The sequence below is a fragment of the Blennius ocellaris genome (assembly GCF_963422515.1).
Source record: "Blennius ocellaris genome assembly, chromosome: 10".
NCBI classification, from domain to species: Eukaryota; Metazoa; Chordata; class Actinopteri; order Blenniiformes; family Blenniidae; genus Blennius; species Blennius ocellaris.
The window spans coordinates 6,464,781-6,471,733 of record NC_137659.1 but is presented as its reverse complement, the minus strand read 5'-3'; the positions used below and the strand labels follow the sequence as shown (position 1 = coordinate 6,471,733).

The 6,953-nt window shown below is 44.4% G+C and overlaps 1 protein-coding gene across 4 annotated transcripts in view; it reads left to right on the top strand.

Annotated features, from left to right (window-relative positions):
* The first annotated feature begins 1,579 nt into the window (after positions 1-1,579).
* Positions 1,580-6,953, top strand: part of ptprfb (protein tyrosine phosphatase receptor type Fb) — a 189,074-nt gene continuing 183,700 nt past the window's right edge. For all 4 annotated transcript variants that reach the window (XM_080503638.1, XM_080503637.1, XM_080503636.1 and 1 more), the window contains exon 1: positions 1,580-1,986. The gene's annotated coding sequence lies outside the window, so the exon portion shown is untranslated. The remainder of the gene's footprint in view (positions 1,987-6,953) is intronic.

The window sequence follows — 6,953 nt, the reverse complement described above, 5'->3', positions numbered from 1 at the left end:
ACTGTCCACATGAGATGTCTAAAGCTGGAAAGCAGACTTTTCTGTTGGCCGCCAGAGACGCATAACAGCATTACCAGGCACATGCACAGAGTTCTGTTGTGGATGGATGGAACGCAGCGGCCTGCCTCGTGGAGCGCGATGCTGTTCGCTGGGTTTTCTCATGACAAGAGTGTTCTGGAGCGTCGTGCATCCAACCAAGGTTAGTATTTGTGAGTCTAAGGGAATGCGGGGCGCTTTGGGTGACTATGAGGTTGCGTGGCAACTCTTGATGAGCGTGCTTGTTTCTGGTAAATGGAGAACCTACTTGAGTGTCCAATCACCATGTCAGCTAAAAATAGTTTATTAATTCTCTTGAGGACAAAAATTATTGAATTCGAACTTGAGAACTCATAAGTCCGCTTCTCTGACCTCTCTGCCACCACTGCCATTTTATGTTACGGTGCAACTGGCTGCCGTTCAGCGGGGGTTCTGCCAAGCTAACGATTGATCATGGTAAGGTTAGAAGGCGGAGTGGATGGGTTGTCAGAATCCTGAAGATATTCAGATCCTCATTACCGGGGGTCAGAGCATCCATGCCCCGCACGTTCCACTGAGTCGCTTGAGTGCTCATGCACTAACAGCCAAGCTGCACTGTAAGCAGAGCCCCACTCTCTGTCCCCCATTACCATTCTGCACTCGTAATATCCGGAGCCCTCCAAAAAAAAAAAAAATTGCCCTTGATTGCACAGTCCGTATTAATGAAATTAGCAATTCTAAATCCAGATTTTTTTTAAGTGTTATTACAGCCTTCACTAAAAAAAAACACCAAATCACTGCACATGATATTCCACATCATCTTTTCCTAATAACTAAGTGTGAACGATTTCATCATAACACTGTGTGACTCAGCAGTGGGGAACACTTCCTACAACCTTCTCCCAAGGCTGTCTGTAACAAAAAAGCAAAACACAAAAACAATCTCTAGTTATGGTGAAAGAGCCAGAAAGTTACCCAGCCTTTCTATAAATTATAAATTACACTCTTGTCCTGAGCCTTCATTAGGTGAGCGCAAGGATTGGGGGAACAGACAGAGAGAGTGGTGGATGTGTTTTATTTGCTCAAGAAAATGGGGGTAATGGGACAGCATTTCTAAAAATCTCCTGTTGGATGGAGGGGGGGTGATGATGAGTCACTGCATGGAGAGATTTTGGGGCCGTTGGATCAGTTCCCGGGACTCTATGGAAAGGTCTCTGCACGTTATCCAGATTAGTCGTGCAAACTGAAATGCACCCCCTTAAGAAAATGTCTGGTTTTTGTTTTTCCAGCAGGTGTTCAGTGGTAAGAGAGGCTTTTGCGGGGCTGCAGGAATGAATGGACACAGACTCGACTGTAGCCGAGTGAATCCGAAAATCCTGCTGACCGACCTGTGCGCGTTTCGTCCTCTGAGGCAGAGAGAAGCGTGACTGTGTGCGCGCGCGAGAGGGAGAGGGAGAGAGAGAGAGAGAGAGAGAGAGAGAGAGAGTGAGACAGAGCTGCCTCGCTGCGCGCGTCTCGCTCTGCGCCTCCTGCGCGCACACTTCTTCCCACGAATTAACTTGCGAGACATGGTGGGTTTTTTTTCTTCCTTTTGGAGCGAGAAAACGAAATAACGTTTCCCCTCGCCGTGCCTGCACGGGAGAAGGCTTGACGTTAACCCGTTATTAGCGGCGGAGCTCGGGAGCTGCCACGAATAGATCCCGACAGAAAGCCACGATCGGCCGGCTGGGACAGGACCTCGTGTTCCCCCCCCTCGGCTGTGGACTTGTATCTCCCCCCCCCCCCCCAACCCCTTCTCTCGCTCTCTCTCTTATTTTTCCGGCTCTACTTTCCCTCCTCTTGTTCCGTGGCTGCTGGTTTTGCGTGAAGTGGGATTGTTGTGCTGCAAACTGAAGACGGGACTAAAAAAAAAAAAAAAAAAATCGGTTCAGAGGAGAGAAATGCCAACGTCGGCGACAAAGAGGAGATTCAGTAAGTGCAATTGTTATATATTCAACTTGGAATTTCTTTATGTCTGTTATTCCCGCAACTTGCGGGAACTTGCGGTGAAAAAAAAATGTGGTTCCGTTGCGTTCATAGACGTGTTTGTTTTTTTTCTGCGCACTTTGGGAAGGTGTCTCGTCTGTCTCCCGTAACAGCCACGCATGCACTTTGTTTCTTTATGTGACCCCCCCCCCCCCCTCACCCCCCCCGCAACTTTTACATATGTTGAATTGTGTTGACTGAATGCAATGACACATTCCCTCTTTATATTTTGTCGTTGCGCAAAAAAAATGAAAAAAAATAAAATAAAAACGTGCGCTCGGTTGGTGCAAAAAACTGGATACGTGCACTTTTTACATTAAGCGGTGGTCTTTGCAGGGATGTGATTCTCAATCAAGCTGAGAAAGAAAAATCTCTGGAGAATCTTATGAAACAAGAACGAAAAAAAGCATGATGATGATCTGTGCTGCCAGTTCGCCTCCTCATCCTCCCTCTCTTAAAACATCTTAATTGCAATGTAATGATTTGCTCCCATTTTGTGATCCCGTTATATTAAAAGAATTGCCAGAAGGTGCTGACTCTCTGCAGACCTGGCGTTTATATTTATTTATTTTTATGATCATTATTTTTTTTCTGCCCCTTTTCATTCCGCCTGCGCGCGTGCACGAGTGCGCGAGCGCCCTCCGGCACACGAAATCTTCGCTCTTTCTGTCTTTATGCTTCCCACAGACTGGCTTTTGGACTTCTTGTTTGGCCCATCGGTTGCGAAAGCTGCTGTCATGTATGTGTTATTCATCAGCTCCTGCAAAAGTCGCCATGCTGCAGCAGCCGGGTGCAGAGGCAGCAGCCTGGATGACAGGGATTTGCACCCCTTTTTGCAGTTGGAAAAAAAGAATAAATCTCAGCAATAATTCATCAGGGAATTCACCTGTAGGACCTATATTTTTTTTTTGGGGGGGGGGGGGGGGATTAACAGGTGTGCGGTAATTACCCTCAGGCCTGATGTGATTTCGAGAGGAAGCTGGATTGTACAGAAAGATGCTCAGCAGTGCAATGGAGCCTGCCGCCCAGTTGTGCTTATTTAAAGAGGATTCTGGAGCAATTTTGCAGGCTGAGTGACATGCTCGAGTAGCCTCGTGGCCATCCTTTATCAATATGTGAATCCGATTAAAGCTGTCACAGACACAATGAAGAGACTGAACCATGAGCCAAACTGTAACAGGATGATACAGGGTGGGTTAGTTTCTTGGAATTGCATCAGAGGCTCGCTGCATCTGAATCCTGGGCCCTGCTGCATGTTTGAGTTTCTAACCCTCGCCTTCTGACAGTTGAGAAAGAAAGTGACGTGATGGGTTTGCGGCCAACAGTTAGATGGATCTCATGCCTGCAAGTTTATGTCTCCCTCTCACAAGGCATGTGATTATCTGCAGCTCTGCTTGGCTATAGGATTCAGAATTATATGCTGTTATCTAGTAGGTAGATATGTTATCATATAGAAACCTGTGTTGACAGGTCTGATAGTTGCTGTGCTGCTAAGGCATTATTTATTAAAAAAAATTCTCAATCGCGTTAGGAAGATAGAGAAGGTAGACATGCCGCAGGGTTTATTTACCATGTTTATTCTGGCTCATTGTTCTGTTTGCTCTCTCTTATTTGTGGGCTATGAAGCTATTGTGCAATGCATCTTCAACCATCTGTGGCTTCCTCTGAAGAAATTTCAAAAAAAATATTGTTTACTCTGTATTTATTTACTGAATGCTGACACATTTCCGCAAACTATTAGGGCTTAGTTGCGACTCAGACCAACACTGATTCAAGAAAGCACTTATTTGACCATGACTCCCGACTGATTACAGACTCCCACACTGAATCACTGCTTTGTTTCCTTTCTGTGTTTCTTGCCAAAATGATGTTTCAGTCAGATTTGGATGAGAGAGTGCCGGTGCACAACAATAGGCTCAGTCTGTGCTGAGCGGGTGACGTCATGTGCTCAGTATACATCCAGGCGAACGGCCAGACGACACACGAGCAATTAGCAAATGTCAAGCAGCTGATTGTGAAACAAAATGTGCTGTAATGTTTTGCATTGTGGTTCGATTAAGACTGAAGTTTCAACACATGAATACCATAATCTAGGAATGCGATGATTGGCTGAGCTCATGATTGAATCCACGACACTATTTAAAAACTAAAGATCCAGACAACTTGTGACCTAAACCTTTTTTTCAATTATTATTATTTGAGCCGAATCCAGTGGTGTGTTTCCTGGTCTTCTCTTCAGTGCTGTATTAATTCAATTAGTTTAATTTCCTGAGGTAAATGCAGTAACTGAGTGCAAAGCCTGCAACACATACAGACGAAGTTAGCAATTATCGCAGAATCTTTGGTCTTGGCTCTAAACCGGTGGTCCTACATCGCACTGCGAGACCAGTTCAAGGTTGGCCGTCGTCATGGCAACCAAAAACAACTTGTGATAAAATGTTGACTTTTTGTGGTTATTGTAATGGCTGCTGCAACCTGTAGCCTGTTTGTTTCGTTTACATGGAGTTTTGTCAGAAAATGAAAGACCATGGCCATTTGTCAATTCGTACTTGGCGAGTACGGACTTGCAACCACACAATAATGCATTTCCGCCATTTCTTGGCTCCCAAGTCCACACAAGTCCAGGCTTGATGCATCCTTGATCATACTTTGAATTGGATCTGTACTTGGTCTCCGACTGATGACGTTTCACAAGTACGCGAGAACGCAAGTATGGACGAGCAAACAAAGCTCGTAGATGATAACAAGTATTTACTTCAAGTTCCCGCTGCAACATTAACACCCAGGGTGTCCTCTCTCTCTCTTCAAGGCTTGACCGTATCCATATTCTCCTTTTTTTTTATCATTTATGGAGGATTTCTCCAAACACACAAACAGCGAGGGCTTCGTTCATGTTTACGTTTACGACGTGTTATTTTTGCGCAATCACATATTCTTCTGCAATCATGTCGACTCGTGTTGTGGTAAGCTGCGATTCAGCTTGCGTTGTCATCGTTCGGTCTGCACAGAGCAAACTTCATGTCGTGACCCAAAGTTTATCAAATTCATGTCGTACTGTGTAATCACACGGTCTGTAGGAGCCTTAAGACACAAAATAAGGCTCATTCACTTTTCTTTGTGAAAAAATAACTTAAAATACCTTTTGTCTTGACAAAATTTAAATAAATTTACAGAATTTTAAATTAAGAAATTAAGAAATTAATCTCGGATAATAAAAAAAAAAGTGAAGAGAATCTCTTCAATAAACAATAAAATGCTAATAACCTTTATTTCCAGCCCTCTGCTGTTTGTGTCCTGTTGCATTTCTTAATTTTCCCCTGGTATAATTCGTCACATGTTTTTAGCGATTTTTAAATGATCGATGCATCGTTGCAGCCCAACTCCCTATAATCTTGATAATAAACTACATCAGAAAACTGGAAGGTCTCTCCTGTCAGGACTTTGGTAATGTTATTTCTCTTTGATTTCCTTTTTTTTTTCTTTTTTTCTCATTCCACAGTTGATATTGATAAGTGCCCAGAGTTGGCTCTGGAAAATTAAGTTTCAAAATCGATCTGCTGAAACTTGTTGTGAACTAGTTTGATGTCCAGTTACTTGAAACCTGCATTGAACCCTGAAAATCGACCTTTTGTGGTGCTGTGCTTATTTTCTCTGAAAAAAAATGTTCCCTCTCGAAAACACATTTGCATGTTTATAGTTTCTGGATATTTCAATAAATGATGTCAAGTGGTTGTAAATTTATGAGTGACCCAAAACAAACAGCGATTCATATTCAAAGCTTATTATTTTTATACATCTTCAATCATGCCTGGAAGGGATCTTTAACATGTTAATTTCATTGTGTTTTTTTTTTTTTCTCTCTCCCTTTTCATATAAAGGGCTGTCAATTATCCTGGGATGGACACCAGTAACCAGCATTGTATTTTTATTTTGCACTCTTCACATTTGAATAACAAAGTCTCCTTTCCAAAGGCTCCAGTCACGATCTTTTTAAAGTGCTGTTTTTTGTTGTGTTTGTCGGCTTGGGCTGGTGCCTGGTGTGTGCGAACATTAGTACGTGCCTGTGTATGGTATTTCCTCTCAGGCCTGGTCTGGGGCTCATATCCAGAGCATCTGCCAGAGCTTCCTCATATGTCGGTGCTCCCTGGCAGGGGCAGGGCCGAGCGGCGCTGTGTTCGGAGCTCCAGCTCCTCCGTGGCCGCCACTGAAACCCCCCCCCCCCAAAAAAAGAAAAAACGCCCGGCACAACCCACTCGCAGCTGCCTTTCTCATGCTTTCCATATGGGTTAAATCCCGGTAATTTCAGGGCCTCGGTACTCCTAATGAGAGGTTCTGCCCATAGTGTGTCGGTCTGTGGTGGGTGGGATCAGCGGTTTGTTTTTTTTGTTTTTTTGTGGAATTTATAGGGGATTATAACTGCTCCGAAATGCCTCGCCGGGCCACTGTCAGGGCGTTGGCACAGAGAAACCAAGGACTCTTTTTTTAACCGAGCCAACTGGTTCAAGCTGGTTGTGAAGGGGGTCTGGGATTGGGGTTACACCAGATAGTTTGTAAGGTGAAGTTTACAATCACAGGGTTGGAGCTTGAGCTGCAGATCGTTCACGGAATCTTCTGCTTAGAGGATCAGCAGTTTTTGCTCTTGCGGCTACAGGGATGCTACAAGCAGCGGCTATTGTCCTGTTAAGCATCCCACCCCATCCCTACATAGAGACCCGGTGCTCTTAGCAGCACGCATGGCGGAGTTTTAACAATGCCTGTTCCTGAACGTCAGCTGCATTGAGGCAGCGAGTGATTTAGTACTCTGTCTGTGAGGGTAATGTAGGAGCAATTTGACTGCTGATTGAAACCAGGTCTCCCATTTCAGAGTCCACTGGTGACATTATAAACCATTTACACCAGTGTTTTACAGGGCA